Genomic DNA, 19,347 nt, shown 5'->3' with positions numbered 1-19,347 from the left:
TTCAGTCTAGTTCATCACGGCGCACGTGTGTTTAGTAAATGTGTTTGTGTGACTAGGCCGATAGAAGCACATTAAAAAATGTCTTTATTCTTAAATAATCGAAAAAAAAATATATTATTAATTATATATATTATATTACGCAAAATAAAGGTACCAGTATAATACGATATCGTATATTGTATATGGCAATAAAAATTGTTATATATAATTTTGTATTAAGGAAATCAATTACATTTTTACTGGAATCATATTATATAGGTAAATTAACAAAATATTACAGAATTAAAATAAATAATCAGAAAATAATTATAGCCATAATAGAGTTGTAATATCAAAAAAGTGTTAATAATAATAATAATAAACTTTTTAACACAAGTTAAAGATTTTTAAGATACTGCGTGAAGAGAGAAATGGATTTGTTTTGCAGTGATGTTTTTTTATTTACTTTATTTCTGGAGCACACTTTTGGTTTAAAAAAGTACTCCAAAACTTTCAAGTAGTCCTATCTATCGATCGGAAATCGAGTCTAGTCGTTACTTTTGAAAAGTAATTTTTCGATTATCTAAGTAACTTTCCTGAGCTACGAGCTAAGAAAACTAAAGCAAAGTTTTGAAGAAATACAGAAATTTAAGCAAGCGTGGTTATATAATAGCAAGCATTTTTCTGAATCGTTTTTCAAGTACGATGATTTATCAGTAGTTATAGAGTTAATATCAAAACATAAACCCCACACGTCCGCATCAAAATATTGAGTGTTGAAAAATTCAAAAATTTGAATAACAAATTATGTTTACTTTTACAAAACTGGAAAATAATTTTTATTTAGAAAGCCAATAGTTTTTTATTTTATAATTATAGCAAAAATTCATTGAACAGACATATATTTTTTTAATTCATTTTTTAATTAAAACGAAGTAAATATTATTCATCTCAGATATATAATTCATTGTTTTTGTAGAAAATAATGTACAAAAAATAGTGGATATATAAATTATAATATAACTTTTGTTCAAAATGTACATATTCGAACAACAAAACATTTTTTTAGTAAATTGTAAATATCACAATAAAATATAAATCCTCGAGTTTTATATCAAAGAAATGTTAATTTCATTAAATCCATAAACAGTATAAACTTAAAAAAAAATATATTTGTTGAGAAAAGTTATTGAATTAAAAGTGATTTAAGAACTAAAAATTAATAATGTAATTAATCTTCTTCAGTCAGCTTTTGTATTCTGTAAGACGATTAGTTTATACATTTAAATAATTACTAGATCAAAAAGAATCTGTAGCTATTCTAAAGTTAACAACTTTTTCTTTTCGTTTAAAAGTAAAAATATTAATTAATGCATTACTTTTTTTTCATCTAGAGCTATTTTTTTCAGAATATATTGTTAACATTTAGTACTTACGAGTACAATTATGCTTATTTCATATCAACTAGAAATTGAATTAATAATTTCTCAAATACACACTATAACGAAAGACAATTTAATAAATTAAAAATAATATCTAACAATTAATAATAATTAATAAACATTATTTTTTATTTTGAATTCGTATTGACAGCAAAATAAATTAAAAAGCTAATAATGAAGTTGATTTTCATTATTTTTTAATAATTCTAGCAAAATCAATTATTTAATTAAGGTGACTTTCAGTCTTATACATTATGTTATGTTTAAATTTTATAAAATATACTCTATATTATTTTAAATTATCTCAGAAAAATTTGTAGTTTTCGATTTTTATTATTTCAGTTATATAATAGTTAGTTACTTAAATGTATTACATAACTCAAACTAGGTAATTCCAAGAATCTTTCCTCAAACATTTTTCCGAATGATTATAAATTAAATAGTATTATAAATATTTAAGAATACCACGATTTGCTCGAAATAATTTTTAAACGTGATGATTTATCATTAATTTCAAAGCCAAACAAATAATATACAAATTTAAATTGAGCTTACGTAAGTGAAATAAAATGAGAGCCCACTCCTAATATTTTTCGTATGTTATTCGTGTTAATATAATATAAATAGTGTTAAATATTTGTATTTACAATTTATTATCCCACAAAAAAAAATTAAACTTTGCTATTTGTGTATAAGTCATATATGAATATCATAATTTGTAATTTTAATAAACGAAATTTACATTGCCTACAGTAGATTTTTTCTTATATTTTCAACAGCAATGATTAAAGTTTGGTTTTTTTTCATAGTTACTTAACCTATTACCCAACCAAAGACTGTAAATGGGTAAAAATAATAGATGGTGTGTTTTATTCTTATTGGAATTCGAGTAAAGACAGTCATCTAATTATATATTTTCCAGTAAATTATTTCATTTTCTAAATTTTATTCATCTACAGTGGACGTTATTTCTACATAGAATACCTATTTTATGCTAAATAACAGCATATTTATTTAAGGCAAAAGTTTTTAATTACTTGTTTAATGCAGGTAGTTGTGAGTGTGTTCACAATGATAAAATATAATATACCAGAATACATTACATAACCGTTTGCATGAACTAACTCGTGCAAGAATAAAATAATATCACATAATTTCGATCATTATCATAATATTATAAGTTAAAACTAACTTAAACGCGTTTTTTTGTCGTTTAAAATTGTTCTGCAAAATTGGATAAACAAAATTTTAAATATTATTCACAAAGTTATATGTTGCTTAAAAACAAATTACCTTTAAAATGTAATAAAACTATTTAAGTTCAATTTTATCTTATTAGCTATAGTGGCGGACAGGTTTATACACTACTTATTAGACCGAATAACTCAATAAAGAACCTCATCAACGAAAGACAGAGATATACGAAAGTACATTTTAGTTCTGGGAGTTCAAGGAAATTTAAATTAATTTAAATAACATTAATCCTGGAGAAAAATGTTTTTAGTTTTTAACGTTACATATTATACTGCCTACTGCCACGTCTTCCACACAAGCTTCAAATAAATTACCTTATGAAATTCAATTTTTTACGATTCATTATTTTTTTTTTGATTTAAATTCATGATTTTCATTTAATATCGATTTATGTGACGTGTACAATTTAAATATTTGACACAAACTAGTTCAGTAGGGCTCATTAGTTATTTATTTCAAAGATTAATAAAATAGAATAATATTTTTACTAACTTAAATGGATATTCAATAATAAAATTATAGTGTTTCAACTTTTCAAGGTTTGAATTCTACGAATTCTACGAATTAAACACGCAAATGTCATTTTGTTCGTATATTAGATACTAAAATATGTATAGTATAATATAATATATTATATATTTACTGTCATTACGTTATTTTCAATAGAACCTATGCCTAGAATTATGTGATTGTCTTAATATTTATTTTGTATTTACTTTGTTGTACTTCATTGCTTAAAAGACAACGTGTCAAATACCTATTATAGTATTATGTGAGTTCGGTAATTAATGAAAACAGTTATTTTGACATTTTCCAAACGTATAAAATAGGTACGTATAGTTTGACGTAAGTTTGATACCTCGTAAGTTAATATCATAGTAAAAAAGAAAATTCTTTATAATCAATGTGGATTCTTTATTTTGTTTCGGCAAAAATGTAATAATATGTTTTCTGAACTCCCGATAATAAACAGATTCCTTTTGATAATTAACACATTTTTTTAGGGCTAATTTTATGGCTGCTTGATGTTGCAATTATTTTTATATTATAATGACACAATTATTTCTATTATTAAAAAGTTCTTCAAATTCAAATAAAATCAATAATGAAAATATTTTTAATTCGTTATATCGATTTTTCAAAAATTAACTATTTAAATTTCTTTTTTTTTAATGAATTATAAGTATCACTTAACATATCTCATAAAATGAACCTAATAATAAATAATAAAACACACACTATGTTAACACACAGTATAAGTTTAGTAAGGTAAAGTGAGGTCATATCCTGTTTTGCTACCAAAGATTAGGTTAGGTCGCTACCACCTCATTTTGTCGCCTGCTGTTTACTTCCCAAATTATTTTTGTTTATTATGTGTATATTATTTGTTTGTTTGTATTATTATTGTTATTATTATTATTCAATTGTAAATTGTTCATTCATTTACAACGTAAATATGATTTAATGTTTCGGTGTACCTAAATCTTAGAATAAATGCAATTATTTAAAATTATAATAATTACTATCAATAATTTTGATTATAGTTATAATTTTAATGTAATACTCATATATTGATTTGTAATTTTATTTTGAATTATTTTTACTTATAATTTAGTAATAGGTACTTAATTATGTATGCCATTTTATAATGCATTTTGTTGGCTGAAAACTGTTTTGTATACGAAGAAGTGAAACAAGAGCTTCTGAACTGGAAGAAGGAAATGGCGTGAGAGTTCTTTGAGGAAAACGTCAAAAAACTTGTAGCACGGTTCAGCTCACCTTCCTATAATGAGAAAATGACTAGGTGCGTTGCAAAATAACTATATATTAATAAAACCATATAATGTATTTTTCTTTTTAATACAATTCTTTTAAAAATTAGAAAAATTGAATAAGTATTCTTATTTTCTAGAAATTCCTTATGATTAAATAATATCGTTAATTAATAAAAAAACATCGGTGAAATGGGATGCAAAAAATTTAATTCACCAAATTGGGAACTGACCTACAGTAAGAATTTTACCTACACACACCTATTAGGTCACCTTTGGTTGGGCTTATGTATTTTTGAATTAGGTATAGAATTACCTATGTAAAAATAACTCAAATATTGTATACACAAATATTTTTCCTAAAACAAGTATAATAAAAATGTAAAGTGTTAATTTTAAGTTATATAAGTAGGTAACTATTAATGTTCGTAGTATTTATTATTACTTTTTTATTACTTTTTAGTTGGTTGCATATTTTTATGAATGAAAACCCAATTTGTTGTAGACATTAACAATTTTATATTATAAAAAAATGCACAACTCTTATAATTAATTATTTTAAATTTTATATAATAATATTATTAAAAATGGTATTAATTATTTTTTCTAATCCTATTTCAGATATTTTTTTTAGTATACTAAATATTTATTAAATTATAAAATTATCAACAACTTTTTTTAAACTGATATTTTTAATATATTTTTACTTAAATTATATGTATATGATTTACATCGCGTTAATAAAGGACCAAACAATGTTTTAGTTTAACGATAGAAATTGGAAATCAAACTTTTAAAGTCTGACACACCCATCTTGTGACCTTTTCTGGTGCATTAGTTAAAATGTATTTAAAAAAAAAAATCACCACTTCTACTGAAATTGCAATAAAACACTGTCGTTGGTTTGACGTTATACTCTATGTGTTGTGGATATATATATATATATATAAGTTTTATAGTCTCGAATCCCGAGTCTGCCATTTTCCGCAAGTAACTGAGTACAAATCGACTTCATATCATAAATCCATTAACAATTTCATATGTTCATTAAAAAAAAAATAATAATAATAATAATAATACGATTTTTTTAATGATTTATTCAAAATTAACTTTAATAAATTATATTAAGACCTATTTTTATAGATTCCAGAAAAGGATCTTATGCCCAAAATGACCTTACCCAATATGGTTAAGGACGTGATAATATTTCGCAACTGTAATTCTAGCATCGTTGTTCAGATGCCGTACACTTTACTCTGCGCGTAGTATATAATATCCGGTCGAACAACAGAAATAATGATTGAATACCTCTTGCCTCTTCTATATTCACTTGTAACTGATTACATTTCACTGGAGCTGCACACACGTCAAATAGCTGCGGAATGTTGTAGGAAACTTTACATTTATTATGACCAATATAATTATCTCCTATAATAATTAGACTCCTGATGTCTCACTCTCGTCGCCATCAGAGAAAAATAAAATGTTTATAGAAGTAAATTATAATTTTTCAACGTACTTTTAATTCTTTACGTTCATTAATTTCTATACGAATATTGCGCCGTGTAATACTATTTTTACTCTTCATTAAACCATTTTATAATCTGTTTGGCTGTTTTTTAAATACATACAATAATATTACTGAATGAAAAAAAATGTACTCAGAAACAGGAATAATTTTGTTTGAAAACTACGTAAAAAAATATATTTTTTAAAGAAAAAAATGCGTTCTGCCTTTATTTCTCTCTCGACGAAAGTATGATGCCTGAGGATGACATAAAACGGTAGGTATTGGTTCAGTTGGGACCCCCAAGGTAGATTCGGTAAACCTCTAGAGAACATGAATTGACGCTCACTCGAATTTCGGTGGAATCCCCGACCAATATTGATTCAAAAAACGCATTATACTTTACGAAATCGAAAACAATCTTATGTATGATAAACTATGTTCGAATAAGGTATTACTCTGTAACACTCAATTATATAAATGCATGTTTTGAATTTTGTAAATCTGTATGATTTGATTTGTTTCATTTTTTAAAAATAACATGTTTATCACCCATAACATTCAAAATTATTTAGATAATAGTGTAATAATTTCTGTTTTAGTATAGTAAGTTAAGGAAGATAATTTTGATTATTTTTTTTTTCATATAAAAATATTTTATTTAATTCATATTATAAAAACCATTAAAGAATTTGTATTTCTTAAAATATAATTTAAACATTATACTACAGTACGAGAACAATATTTTAAGATAGTGTAATTCACATATTAAACGTTTAAAAACAAATTATTTTAAATGAAATGTACTAGAGATTTAAACATACTATTTATAAATCCATATTGAGTAATATTCTTGAGGTAAACAATTTGATAATAGTTTCTGATGTAAATTTTGATAAAAATGCCTCTTTAAAAATATATTATTTTTAGGCAAAAAATATCAAAAAATATTATATATTGATATATTTATATTAAAGGTCAGAAGTAGATACCACTAAAAATGTCTTATCAATACGTTTATTATACAAAATTAAAATGTAACGTCACGGAAAGTTATAAATAAAAATGGGGATTTTAAAAATAGGTAAAATAAAATGTCTTAAGTGTGTGTGTGTGTCTGTGTGTGTATTACGCATTGCAATTTATTATTATACTTATACATAATATGTGAATATATGAAAATTATTATAATCTAATGACTAATACCCGAAGCCAAGGACTAGTCACGCAATCTCAACAAATTACTATAATATCGTTTTACCTCATCGTTCAATTTTCTACCACGAAGACAATAATTAAGGGTCACCATTTTATTCATTGAATATAATATTATGTTCTCACAAATAAAACATATAATTAACTGAAAATGTCCAAACCATAAAATTGAATTAAGAAAAAAAATGTAGGTAATATGAACTACATACAGTTCGTCAATCGTAAGAAATATACGGATTTGAATGTAAAATATGATATACAAATTATAGGGAACCTTTGCAATATTTTAAATAATACTTCAATATCAGACACAACTTTATATCATAATAATTAAAAAATTACGCTAATAAAATATATTCAAACCAAATACATTTTAAGCAACAAGTTGTGTACACTTTTATGGAATTAAAATACAACTTTTACAGATTTCTAAAGTTAAATTCTAAGCTAGTCCATGGTAAAGTTTATCATAGGTTAAAATAATATGATTATTCAATCATAGTTTATCGATTTTGTTGGGATAATATGTTCCTGTCTATTGAGTATCGATTTCAGTATAAGGTCAAGAGTTGATTCGTCCTAAAACAAACAATAGTCTTGGTTTATGTTATAATAAAACGATGAACGCAGGACCTACAACATGTCCTTATTCCCATGAGTCACTGTGTGTTACACTGTAAATATTTTTATGTAACAATTATTTTATTGACTGTGATACGAGTTATAAAAAAATACATAATATGTTAAATATGTTATTATTAATTTATTACTATTATATTAAAGTACTATTTTATTATTATTAGATATTCCGGACTGTAAAAAAAATATTGATGAATTTAAATAATATTAAAACTATTATTTTTAATTTAAGATTTAATTTTTATATGCCTATTATATGAAAAATTGTTGGCTAAAAAAATTAAGCTGATAATAAATTAGATTAAAAAAATCTATAAGCTGTTAAAAATATCTAAATCAAATTTTTAAAATACTTATTGATTAGTTTTTTAAAAGTAATTAGTAATTGATGCGTTTTTTAACTTTGAAGATTATATCGTTATTTATTTAAACAACAAATATTATATATAAAATAATGTTAAAAATCATCTATTTTCCACTGAAATATTTAATGCGTAGTGAATATTGACTACAGGATACACGATGGACATATATTATATTAAAATATTATTATGCTAATACTCGTAATATATTAAATTCTTTATAATATATAATATTTTTATAGTGGCATGTGTTAATTATTGAATTATTTTAAAATCGCCACGTTAATTACTATTATATGACTAAAACAGTGCTAGTTAAGTGCAGTAATTTATGTAGAACGATCGAAGTATTTTTGATGAACAATTAACTGTCAGAGCTACAAAATGTTTATCTAAAAGACCCAAACTCATTACTTTTACGCATCATAAAACAAGCTTATAACAAAATAATTAAACCAAAATACCTTTTACATTATGCAATGTCCAATGGTGCAAGAATATTTGATTTTAATTTATTGCTACTTTTTTTTTATGTTAAAATTTGAATAATATTCCACTTTTTTGAAAATGCGATAATATTTTCATAGAGAATTAAATGTATTATACATTTTTATTTAATCTTCACGATCCTTCATACTTTTTTTTGAAATTATAAATAAATATTGCTCGATGTACTTAATAATATATAGCTTAAGTTATAATAATTAATTACCTACCTACAATATAAAAAATACAATATTAACACTAAACATTCAAACTAAATATACGATTATTCGAAAACCTATTAAAACAACAACTGAGAAGGGTATATGTATAATTTTTTCATGATATGATAATACTTAAATAATTAAATAAATGCTACTGAAAAACATACCCATTTTTTACTGTCAATCGTCGTCTTAATATGTAGCTTAAAATTTTAATCAAATACGGTTACGCCAACACGCACTAAAAATCTATCACACTCGCAAACCACGAATTAACGCGTTAAATTTCTATTGCACTTCCATAAGGTACCGCAACTAACTTATAAACAGACTAATATTAATCGTGACATCAAATTTAATTGTTTATTTCCATCACAGCTCCAATATGCCATACAGAGTGTTCGGAAAACGAAAGAATCGACTAAAAACATACCTACCATTTCAACTGGAAATTAACTACTACAAACACTATTTGATCTGTAATAGCTGAATTTATTGATTGGTTTTAAGATTTATTTTGTCGTGCGAGTATCATATACAACGTATTTTTTATATTTAATCGTAATTTCTCATTTCTCGATTAAACTTGATGATATTACTAACCATTCGATATTGAGTATACTTATTACAGTAATATTGTTAATATGCAGTTATGAATATTGTTTTATATTCCAATAATATCGTAATTGTAAATCAAATCGATCAAAACATGAACGTTGATCAAACAAATGAAAATCAACTTACTATCGCCCCGTATGAAGGTAGAAAGTAACGCAACGCGTAGAGTAATGACAGTGTGCGTATAATTTTATAGTGTATGTGTACGTTTATTCTACGAAATAGGAACGAAGGACTTACAACGGATTTTACTTTCAAACGCCTTACTCTGCCGTCGCTGTGCTGTCAGCGTCGGCTGTTATGAATGAAAATTAGCTTGCCGTTGTTTTGTAGGACGCCGCGCGCCGGTTGAATATAATATTACGATATTGTGGCATTTCGCTACCACTATGATATATATATATAATATAATGAAAAACCTTCACCGACAGTTATGAAAAGGAAATATTTTGTTAGTGTAATAATAATAATATAATACATTATAAACTCAGAGTAATCCTATACGTACATTAACATGTAAAGATTTATTTACAGCAATTTCCTCGTCAATAAATAAATAATTATAAGTCAGCTAAGGGTCGCGTCCTTGGGTATATTCCTCCATCTGTAATTTATGTCGTTTTACCTACTCTAACTGCTGAGCATAATGTCACTCTAAACATTGTAAAAGGAGGCTGGTTTTTCACAGTAGTTTCTCTTCAAAACAGAAACAACAAATTATTTAAACTATGATCATACAACAATACTTTATTTGCAGTTGTATAACAATGCAATTCAACACTCCTTTTTAACATTCATCAGAAGTAAATGAAAGAAAAAAATATATAAAATATTAACAGAATTTCAGTCATTAAACAGTATTCGTTATAGTTAATTATATCGCGGAATGATGAAGTTATTTGTTTAACCACGGCCGGTGAATGTTTGATATTTTACTATTAACTGAAATACTATATATTTCAAAAATAATACTCACAGTTTAAAATATCTATAAGCGGAAATGGCAGGTAATCATTACAATGAAACTTGCTAATGACAAACAGAGTGATTATCTTATAAAGTTATTACTTATAGTATAAGTTATCTTTTATATGGCCTGTTTAAGTACAGTAAATAAATTGCAAGACCCTTCGAACTCCACAGTTAATTTTTCTTTGCGTATTTTATTGTTTTTATCGAATAGCAATAAATGATTATTTCGTTATTTTTTTTTTTTTTAATTGTTTTGGTGAATTTTGTGTGTAGTTTTTTTATTTTAATAAACAATATAAATATTTAATTTTAATTTTAAATTAGATTCCCGTTGAATCAAATCGAATTTGATTTAATAACGTGTAAATAAATACGTTAAAAATTGTTTTTTGAATCAAATGATAACTTTAAATTATTGTATAAAAAAAATAGTCACATAACATGATTGGTTAAATATAAAAAAAAAATAATATTTTCATAAACATTATTGTACTTTATATAATAATATGTAAAGAAAAAAACATAAAAATAATAAAAACTATAAATCTAATATTACTTTACTAACAATACTGACATCGGAGTTAAAATTAAAAATATATAGCTTATAGTATAAAAATAAAATAAAATAACAAAGTATTCACCAATATTTGTTCTGATAAGATTTTTATTTATTTTTAAGTAACTGAAGATTGAATTTGAATAAATTTTAATTTAGTTATTAAATATTCTTTTGTAAAACATTTTAAATATAAAAAATTTTAAACTGTCAATTAAATAGATTGAGTTATGAGCCATATAAATTTATTATAAATCGAAAGTTATGCATATATATTCTTGTATAATAATATAACTCAATGCTCACAGTAGCTCATTATATTGTTTTTTAATAACTAATTTATTACTATTTAAGTGAAATTAATGCAAATCTGCTTCAATATTGGATTAGAAATAAAATAGCGATTTTGTGAATAATTAGGACAGTCTCGAAGAAAAGTAAATATGTGTTGAAATCGAGAATATCAACTGGTGAGGAAGACAGTAGATATATGAGTTAAGCTCCAAATTAAAGGCATGAGCTGGTAAACGGTTGTGTATCATCCTTAAGCCGGGCAAATGAGATATTATAAAATACCACGGGAGAGATTACAGTTAAGAAAACAAGGAGCCCGAGGAATATCAGTCGTAATTAATTTATACCAACCAGACGAAGTAAAGTTGACCGTCCATTAGAGCTTTAATTACAAATTCTTGATCTTAATTATATAGAGGACAATTCACCAAGCATACTTACCAATAATGAATTAATAAACTTCTAATTTTTGTAAAATATAAGTGTTTATAAATCAATTTTGAACGTGTATCTTATTAATTATAAAACTATAATTTTTTATTAAAAATTATAGTTTATAAGATATAGGTTCTGTGATAATTTGAAACATATAGGTAATAATAAATGTGAATTTATTATCATTTTATACTATCTGAGTATAATAAGTAATAGACTAAATTTTATAAATACTTTATAGCTTATACTAAATATTATTAAGATCTAAAATTATTCTTAGTGCATATACATTAATAACCCAAAAACTATTCGTTAAAATATAGATTTATACATGTCAAAATTTTATAAAAATAAAATCGTATGATAAATAAAATTAATAGTAAAAAAGGCTGATATTTAATTGAGGAAAAAACTAAGTTTTTGTTTACACAGGATTATCTTTAAATTAAGTAAAAATTCTAAGAATTTGAAAATATTGTGTTAATTAAAAATTCCAAACATCAGAATATATATAAATACAATATCAAAGTATAAAATAAATGTGAACAATTTGACGAATATGTTGTAATACTCGTAATATCCATATATAGTTTGTATGTATAAAAATATTTTCCAGTAACTTATATCTACGATCTACCTACTTTGGATATCTTTGGTCCAGAGATCAGTTTTTAACTTTTTATTTATGAATATATTTGTGTCCATAGAAATCATACGATAATTGTAAAGCAATTATTGACTATTGATTTTCCAATTCAAAAATATAATTGATGATTTTTTTAATAAAGAAAATGTCTTTATAGGATTTAAATAAACCAACATTTTACTTAGAATTCCTATCGCAGTTCAAATAAATACAGATAATAATAATAATAATAATAATAATAAAGTGTATAATTATATAATTTTAATGTTCTGGTACACTAGCATTTAATGAAGAAAATATAGTCGATCATTATTTTTCAGCGTTTTCAAAGCATTTGTAGATGCTGTAATTCATATTATTATGTATTTTATTAAACAAATGATGTCTAATGTACACATTTGTATAGTTCGTTTGTCCTTTGATACAATATTTCCTATAAATATCTTATAAAAATCATAATATGGACATTTCATTTTCAAATTCAACGTACTATATAAATATAAAATATGCTTGTAAGAATCGCCTTAAATCAACATGATTATTGTATGTATGCTCCAGGTATATAATTGAAAAGAAAATTATTTTATATGATTGTACATAAGTGTCCTTGAGATATACGACGTGCAGTGAATGCGAATGCTTGACACATCTCATTATACGGACACTTCCGGTCAACGGTCTTTATTAGCGAGCGAGAACTGAGAAACACTAGAAAATAGGAAATAACGTATACCAACAGATACATCAGATGAAAATAAGTATACAGCTGTATAGAAACACGTATTTTCAGACGTTTCCGCTGTGTTTATACTTTAATACCCGAGTTGAAAAATATGTCACAAACACATAACATTGTCGTCCCGTGGCTATTCCGTCAAAAAATGATCCTATACAATTTTCACATATTATACTAAGGTACACCTTACTCAAAGGCTATACTCCAAAGCTATACTTATCATCGGGTATTTGAAAACTCAAAAGACTGTATTTATGATTTCACTATAATATTTTGGCACGTGCTTTAGGTTAGAGAATCACATTATAATATCTAAATTGAATATGTAATGAACTGTTACAATTATTTGAAAAAAAATATACTTTATCGTTAAGCAGATAATACGATTGGACGTCAAATGATAATATAGTATTATGTTTAACTATTTTTCTAAAACTCATTACTTACGTCACAAAAGTATAATGCAGTGTGAAGTGTAAATACAAAAAATAATTGTTTTCTTTGACTCTTGATTCCCCAAAATCGAAATTAAGATAAAAAAAAATATATAACCTCGTAAATCTTAATAAATTAATTAAATGTCCAATACAATTCGACATCGAAAGTGGTGTAGTAGTGTAGGGATAAAAATAATCCTGAATAAATACCTACCTGTCCAAGTTAATAAATATTAGTAGACTGTAGGGGTTTATTCGGAGATAGTACTAAGCGAATCGGAGGGAATATTAACACGAAATAAAACAACTAATTGCCAACAGTTTACTCTCATATTTATTAAATAAATTAACCCTAAACATTTTTTGTTTTCATTAAACAGTTTTTAAAAATGTAATTAAAAGTTTATTCATTTAAAAAAAAAAATTATAAATGGTTAGTGGTTCGTTTTTTAGATTTAGTTACTGACATTCAATGAAAACGAATTAAAGTTCAAGAAGAGAATGTTTTTTTTTAATTGGCTCTAGACTATAATTTTTCAAAAAATAATTAATATTTTCATACATAAAAAAATCGATGAACTTGCTTGTTTCATATAGTAATATATTGTCCTATTAATGATATGGTTAGTTGAACTATTTTTTACTAAAATCATATGGCATAATATTTTATAGTAATTTATTATTATAATATTATTAGTTATTATTAACCAATAAGTTATTAATCAATATCGACATACTGTATACCAATGTAAATAAAATCGTGATTTAAATAACTAAAAATAAATTTAAATATTTTGAAAAATTTGTTATGTTAATTGTTAAATAAATAATAATAAAATATTTTGTAGTGAAAATACTTAAATTTCTATGATAAATATGTTTGAATTTAAACAAAATAACGTTTGAATAATAATATTTTGTCTAATTTTAAACTATAAATATTTATATGAAAAAAAATAAAAATATTTCTGGTAGATATTGACCATTTTGATGTATTTAAGTAATTTGATTGTAACAGTATAGCAGTAGGATTCAGGCTGTCGATTGCTTGAAGGTGAGTAGAGGAGAGGGTTTATTCTCGCTCTTGTTGGAAATTGCGGCATTTGATTAGTGTAAGTACTATTTATACGGAACCTTGGATTATATACTCTAGGCGTCAGATTTTAAAATTATAAATTTTAAAAATTTTTAGCTTTCAAATAATTATAAATTTTTTATGACTTTGCAACTTAAAACTCTTTAAAAAAAAAAAATTGTGCCTTTTTAATACTTTTGAATCGCTATAATAACATTTTACGTTGGATCTTGTATTAATTTTTCGAACTTTTCGATCATAGTCTAAAAATATATCATCACTAATTTGAAGTCTCTACAGTTGTTCATTTTTGAGTTGTAACAATAAAAATCAAAATCAATATATTTTCAAAAATTGGTTTGCTTAAAAATGTCTATTTTTCTCTAATATTTATTTTCTTAATCATTTGTACAATGACTGGGAATACTTTACTTTTGATTTTCCTTTCTTCCTCTTCAAAAATACCAACTAGATCTTATTTTTGCCATGAACCACACTCAAAGTGTAAAATTGAAGCATTTTTATTGCTCCTAAAGGAGACGTTATATATTAGAAAAACAAAACACCCATCTTTGTAAATCTAAAACATTTATAGCTCCTTTCAGAATCTAAAATATATAAATATAATTATACGATGATTTTTCACAATAGTCAATGGACAATAAAATGTATTAAGTATGACAATTTTAAACATGTCTTAAACCATTTAATTGTATAAATTATAAGGCCAAAACAAATAACAACTGTGAATAGTCATCGAGCTATTACGTAAAAATAAATTATAAATAAATATAATATTAAATCATAAACAGTTTCAAAGTTTACTCGAATTACTTAAATAATATATTTTACACGGATGAGATTGTGGAGCTTTTACTAACTCGATGTTATCGATTTTTTTTGTATAAATTACAAGACGGGTTTTCCTTGATAACAAGAAAACATCAAGCATCTTACATTTCCTATAGGTACTTATCTCTTATGCTTTTTAATTAAAATAAGGAATTTGAATACTTAGTTACATTGTTATCTGATTAAAGATTACATTTAAATCATTTTTTTTCATTATATTTCTAAAGGATGATAATATAATGTGATACTAAAAAATTGAATGATATAAAAAATTATTAGTATAATGTTTATTTCATTGATATATTTTATACTATAAAATTATATTTTCTTGATTAATAAAAAATAATTAACTTTTAAACTTATATAAGAATATGACACTTTTATTTATACACTATATTATTTCACTTGATTTGTGGATATTATGTTTTATTTTGTTCCACATATCATTTTGTAACTATACTAAAAATAAACTGCATATTTAATTTTTGTTCATTGATTTTATAGTTTACCACCTTTAATATTAAGTGTTATTTAAAGTAATTATCTAAAAATTGAATTAATATCTATGTGAGTTAATAAGGATTTGGGTCTTGTGTCATGGTAATACTATCAAGGTTAATTAATTTATAATCTATAGCGAACCTCTCATTATTATTGTAGAATCGGTAATGTTGTTACACTTTAACAGGATCTATTAATTATGTGATCCTTTTAAATGTATTTATAATTTTCAGGTACAGGTTGAAAATAATCGTATTTAACACTAATTTAGACTTTTAGAATTTAATTTATTATTAGTTATTTGAAAAGTTAATTTATAAAACTGATATGAAAAAACAATTAAAAACAGTTTAAAAAGTTTTATCATTTAAATCTACAAATAAATAAAGTATGATACCTCACTTGTAATGATACGATCACAATGAGTTAATGGCTTTTAAAATATAAGTAGTTGAATTTAAGTACCTATGTGAAACTTATGACGTATTTCTAAAATAATATAATACATAGTTTTAAAATCAAAATAGTCTAAAGTATTTCAGTGTATTTACCTACTAAAGATTATTTTTTTTGCTATAAATTTAAAACTACAAGATTAAAAAAAAATGGTAATAATTTATTTTTTTATTTAATAATTTGATAAAATTAAACCAGTAAGATTTTATTTCAAATTTAAGCAGTGCTTTATAACAATTATAAATGTAAGGACATTATTATCAGTGAAAAGTTATACCTTTCGTACTTTCGCAGTATGAATGGTATTTAGTTTTGCAATGATTATTATATAGTTTCAGTAGTTATTCAATATTAATTTATGGGATAAAATTTAATAATATTGCACTAAAATATTATGTTTAACCATTTATTCGTCAAAAAATGTATTTTTAAACTCCAGTAAACTATTAATTGAAAAATGATACATATTATGCTTTGCATTTTAAGATCTGATTGATTATATCAAAGTTTGAATTGGCGCAATAACTATTGCGAGAAAAAATACATTTTATCATAAAAGTATCAGCATTTAATAGTTTTGTTGTAAAATGTAAGGTATCAACTTTAAACTTAAACAAAGTTGATGCATCATAATATGTTTAAAATCAAAACCACTTCAATAAGGTTTAACATTCCGAGAAAACTCATTAAAGCTGTTGTTGTTTTGAATTCATTATTTCCAAAGCAATATGGAATCGATAAAGTTCAAACTAAAACGCGTTTTTCACTCGATCGAATAAACGATTGACGAACTTTCGGTAACCTCGTACGATATTTTCAATAGTTAATAATATTATGTCGTACATTTTTACGCAATGAAGACGTTCGTATCGACCGACCGATTGGTTCCCCTCGATCGTTGTATGTATTATTACTTACATATTATTAATACATCGTCGTAAAACTCTAAATTACGTATTCAATTTTAATTGTATCATAATATTATTGATGTCACTACAATATTATTGTTAGGTACCTACCGATATTTTTCTACGAAGGACGAAGACACCTTCACGGGGTGCGCGAGAAAGACAGTAGACACTCAGACAAAGTAGGATACCAGGAAGGCCACCTCACTAGGGACTACGTGTTTTATCGTCAGCTTAAAACCGTATAAAGTGGTCGTGTTTAGTAGGTGCAAACATTGATCATAATTTATACAATTTTATTGGTTTTATTATTATCATCATACTTTAGTTAGATAGTTATTATTTTTTAATATTTTTTATACTGCTGGTTCCTATATACCTAGATACTTCATTTTTGAATAATTATTTATAAATGCATTATTATTTTGATAATAATTTTGGTATTTATCTTAGAATTCGATATAGTATACGGATGATTGTATTAATTAAGTTTGATATAAAGTCGCGTCTCGAATGCCATACGCGACGTTCAAATGTTCGACTTGTAATAAGGCGGACGTATATCACGTATAATATTATTTTATTTCCCGTCATCGGAAAAAGCTCACAACCGTTTAAATCGGCGGCCCCCCGGGGGGGGGGCTTCCGTCGGACTTGTTCTCGCGCGGTCGAGCTGCCAAAAACGCGTTTGTTTTCCGGCGGACGTCCGTCGGGGATGCGCCCGGACCGGAAACGGCGTGTATCGTGGCGGTTCGCCATACGCGCGGGTACCTCTACATTGCGGTGGTCACAGACCTTGTTGTCTTACCTGTGTCGTGCGTAGTCGGCTACACGGCGGTCGTGGGCGCTCGCGCCGACATTCGGACGTCCCGGGTCAACGGGCGACGATCATGCCGTGACGGGGACGGGTTCGACACTGACACGGCGGCGGCGGAACAGCAGATGACGACGACGGACACCGCGCGGGCCGGACCGAACGATCGGAGGACGGACAGAGGACGACGACGACGACGACGAAACGGTTATATCGTCAATAATACATAACGGCGACGGAAATACAAAAACTTATACATTATATATATATATAAGTGATTAATCGTCGAGTCGTGCGTAATATAATATACCGTATAATATATTATAGTGTTCGGCGTGTTCGAATTTTATTTGCACATGATGCGCGGCCACATGGTACGCGTCGCGACCGGCTCGGCGAATAAGGAGAGACCGCACCGCGCGGCAGTCAGCGGGTTTCTCACGTGTTCCACGGGTAGTATGGTAGTAACAGGCCACGCTGGGGCGAAACACGCCGGCGGAGGTTTTTCGCGTAAACGCGCCCGATCGGACGTGGCAAACGTTTTATTATTGCGATCACCACCGCGCCAACATCGCCACCGCGCGCCGCCGCCGCCGCCACCGCAGTCGTCGTCATTCGAAAAACCCGTCACGTCACCGTAAAACATACGCGCCGTCTCTTCCGGACGGTATATATCGCGGACGGACGTCTCGTCGTCGCGAGCTCATCGACAGGAAAGTCTGCTACTTAGCCCCGTGTTGGAGGCCACAAAACGAATACAATAATACAGTGATACGACGAGACTAATACGAGCAAAAGACGCGACGTCGGTGGCGTATGTAGAAAATAATTTCGGGGGAGGTTAAATAAAATTTCCAATCTTAAATCCCAATTAATTATTATACAATCGAAATCAATGCCTGTACCAACCACACATTTCGGGAGATTCGTCGATTCGCGATAATAATTTGGTTTCTTCTTACTGATCGAAGACGAATCTTATTTATTTAACCCTATACACACACATAATATATTATACAGCCGAGTCACGATAACTCGAAGTTGAAGGGAGATAAAAATTCGCTTCGAGATACGTAGTATTATTCGAGATATCTAACTCGAATCTATATTAATTTATATTTTTTGGGGAATAGAAAAAAAATTTGAACTGTCCATTCTTTCGAGTTATCG

The 19,347-nt window shown here is 26.2% G+C and overlaps 1 protein-coding gene across 8 annotated transcripts in view; it reads right to left on the bottom strand.

The window, feature by feature from the left end:
• Window positions 1-18,636, bottom strand: part of LOC132918660 (potassium channel subfamily T member 2) — a 157,732-nt gene extending 139,096 nt beyond the window's left edge. For 4 of the 8 annotated variants that reach the window (XM_060980058.1, XM_060980057.1, XM_060980056.1 and 1 more), the window contains exon 1: window positions 18,172-18,636. The gene's annotated coding sequence lies outside the window, so the exon portion shown is untranslated. Of the gene's footprint in view, window positions 1-9,044; window positions 9,160-18,171 lie in introns of those variants that run through there. The other 4 variants (XM_060980061.1, XM_060980066.1, XM_060980062.1 and 1 more) reach the window with 2 other exon arrangements.
• Window positions 18,637-19,347: the final 711 nt, after the last annotated feature.

Source organism: Rhopalosiphum padi, chromosome 1 (assembly GCF_020882245.1).
Source record: "Rhopalosiphum padi isolate XX-2018 chromosome 1, ASM2088224v1, whole genome shotgun sequence".
Taxonomy (NCBI): Eukaryota; Metazoa; Arthropoda; class Insecta; order Hemiptera; family Aphididae; genus Rhopalosiphum; species Rhopalosiphum padi.
This window is presented reverse-complemented; position numbering and strand designations above follow the sequence as displayed.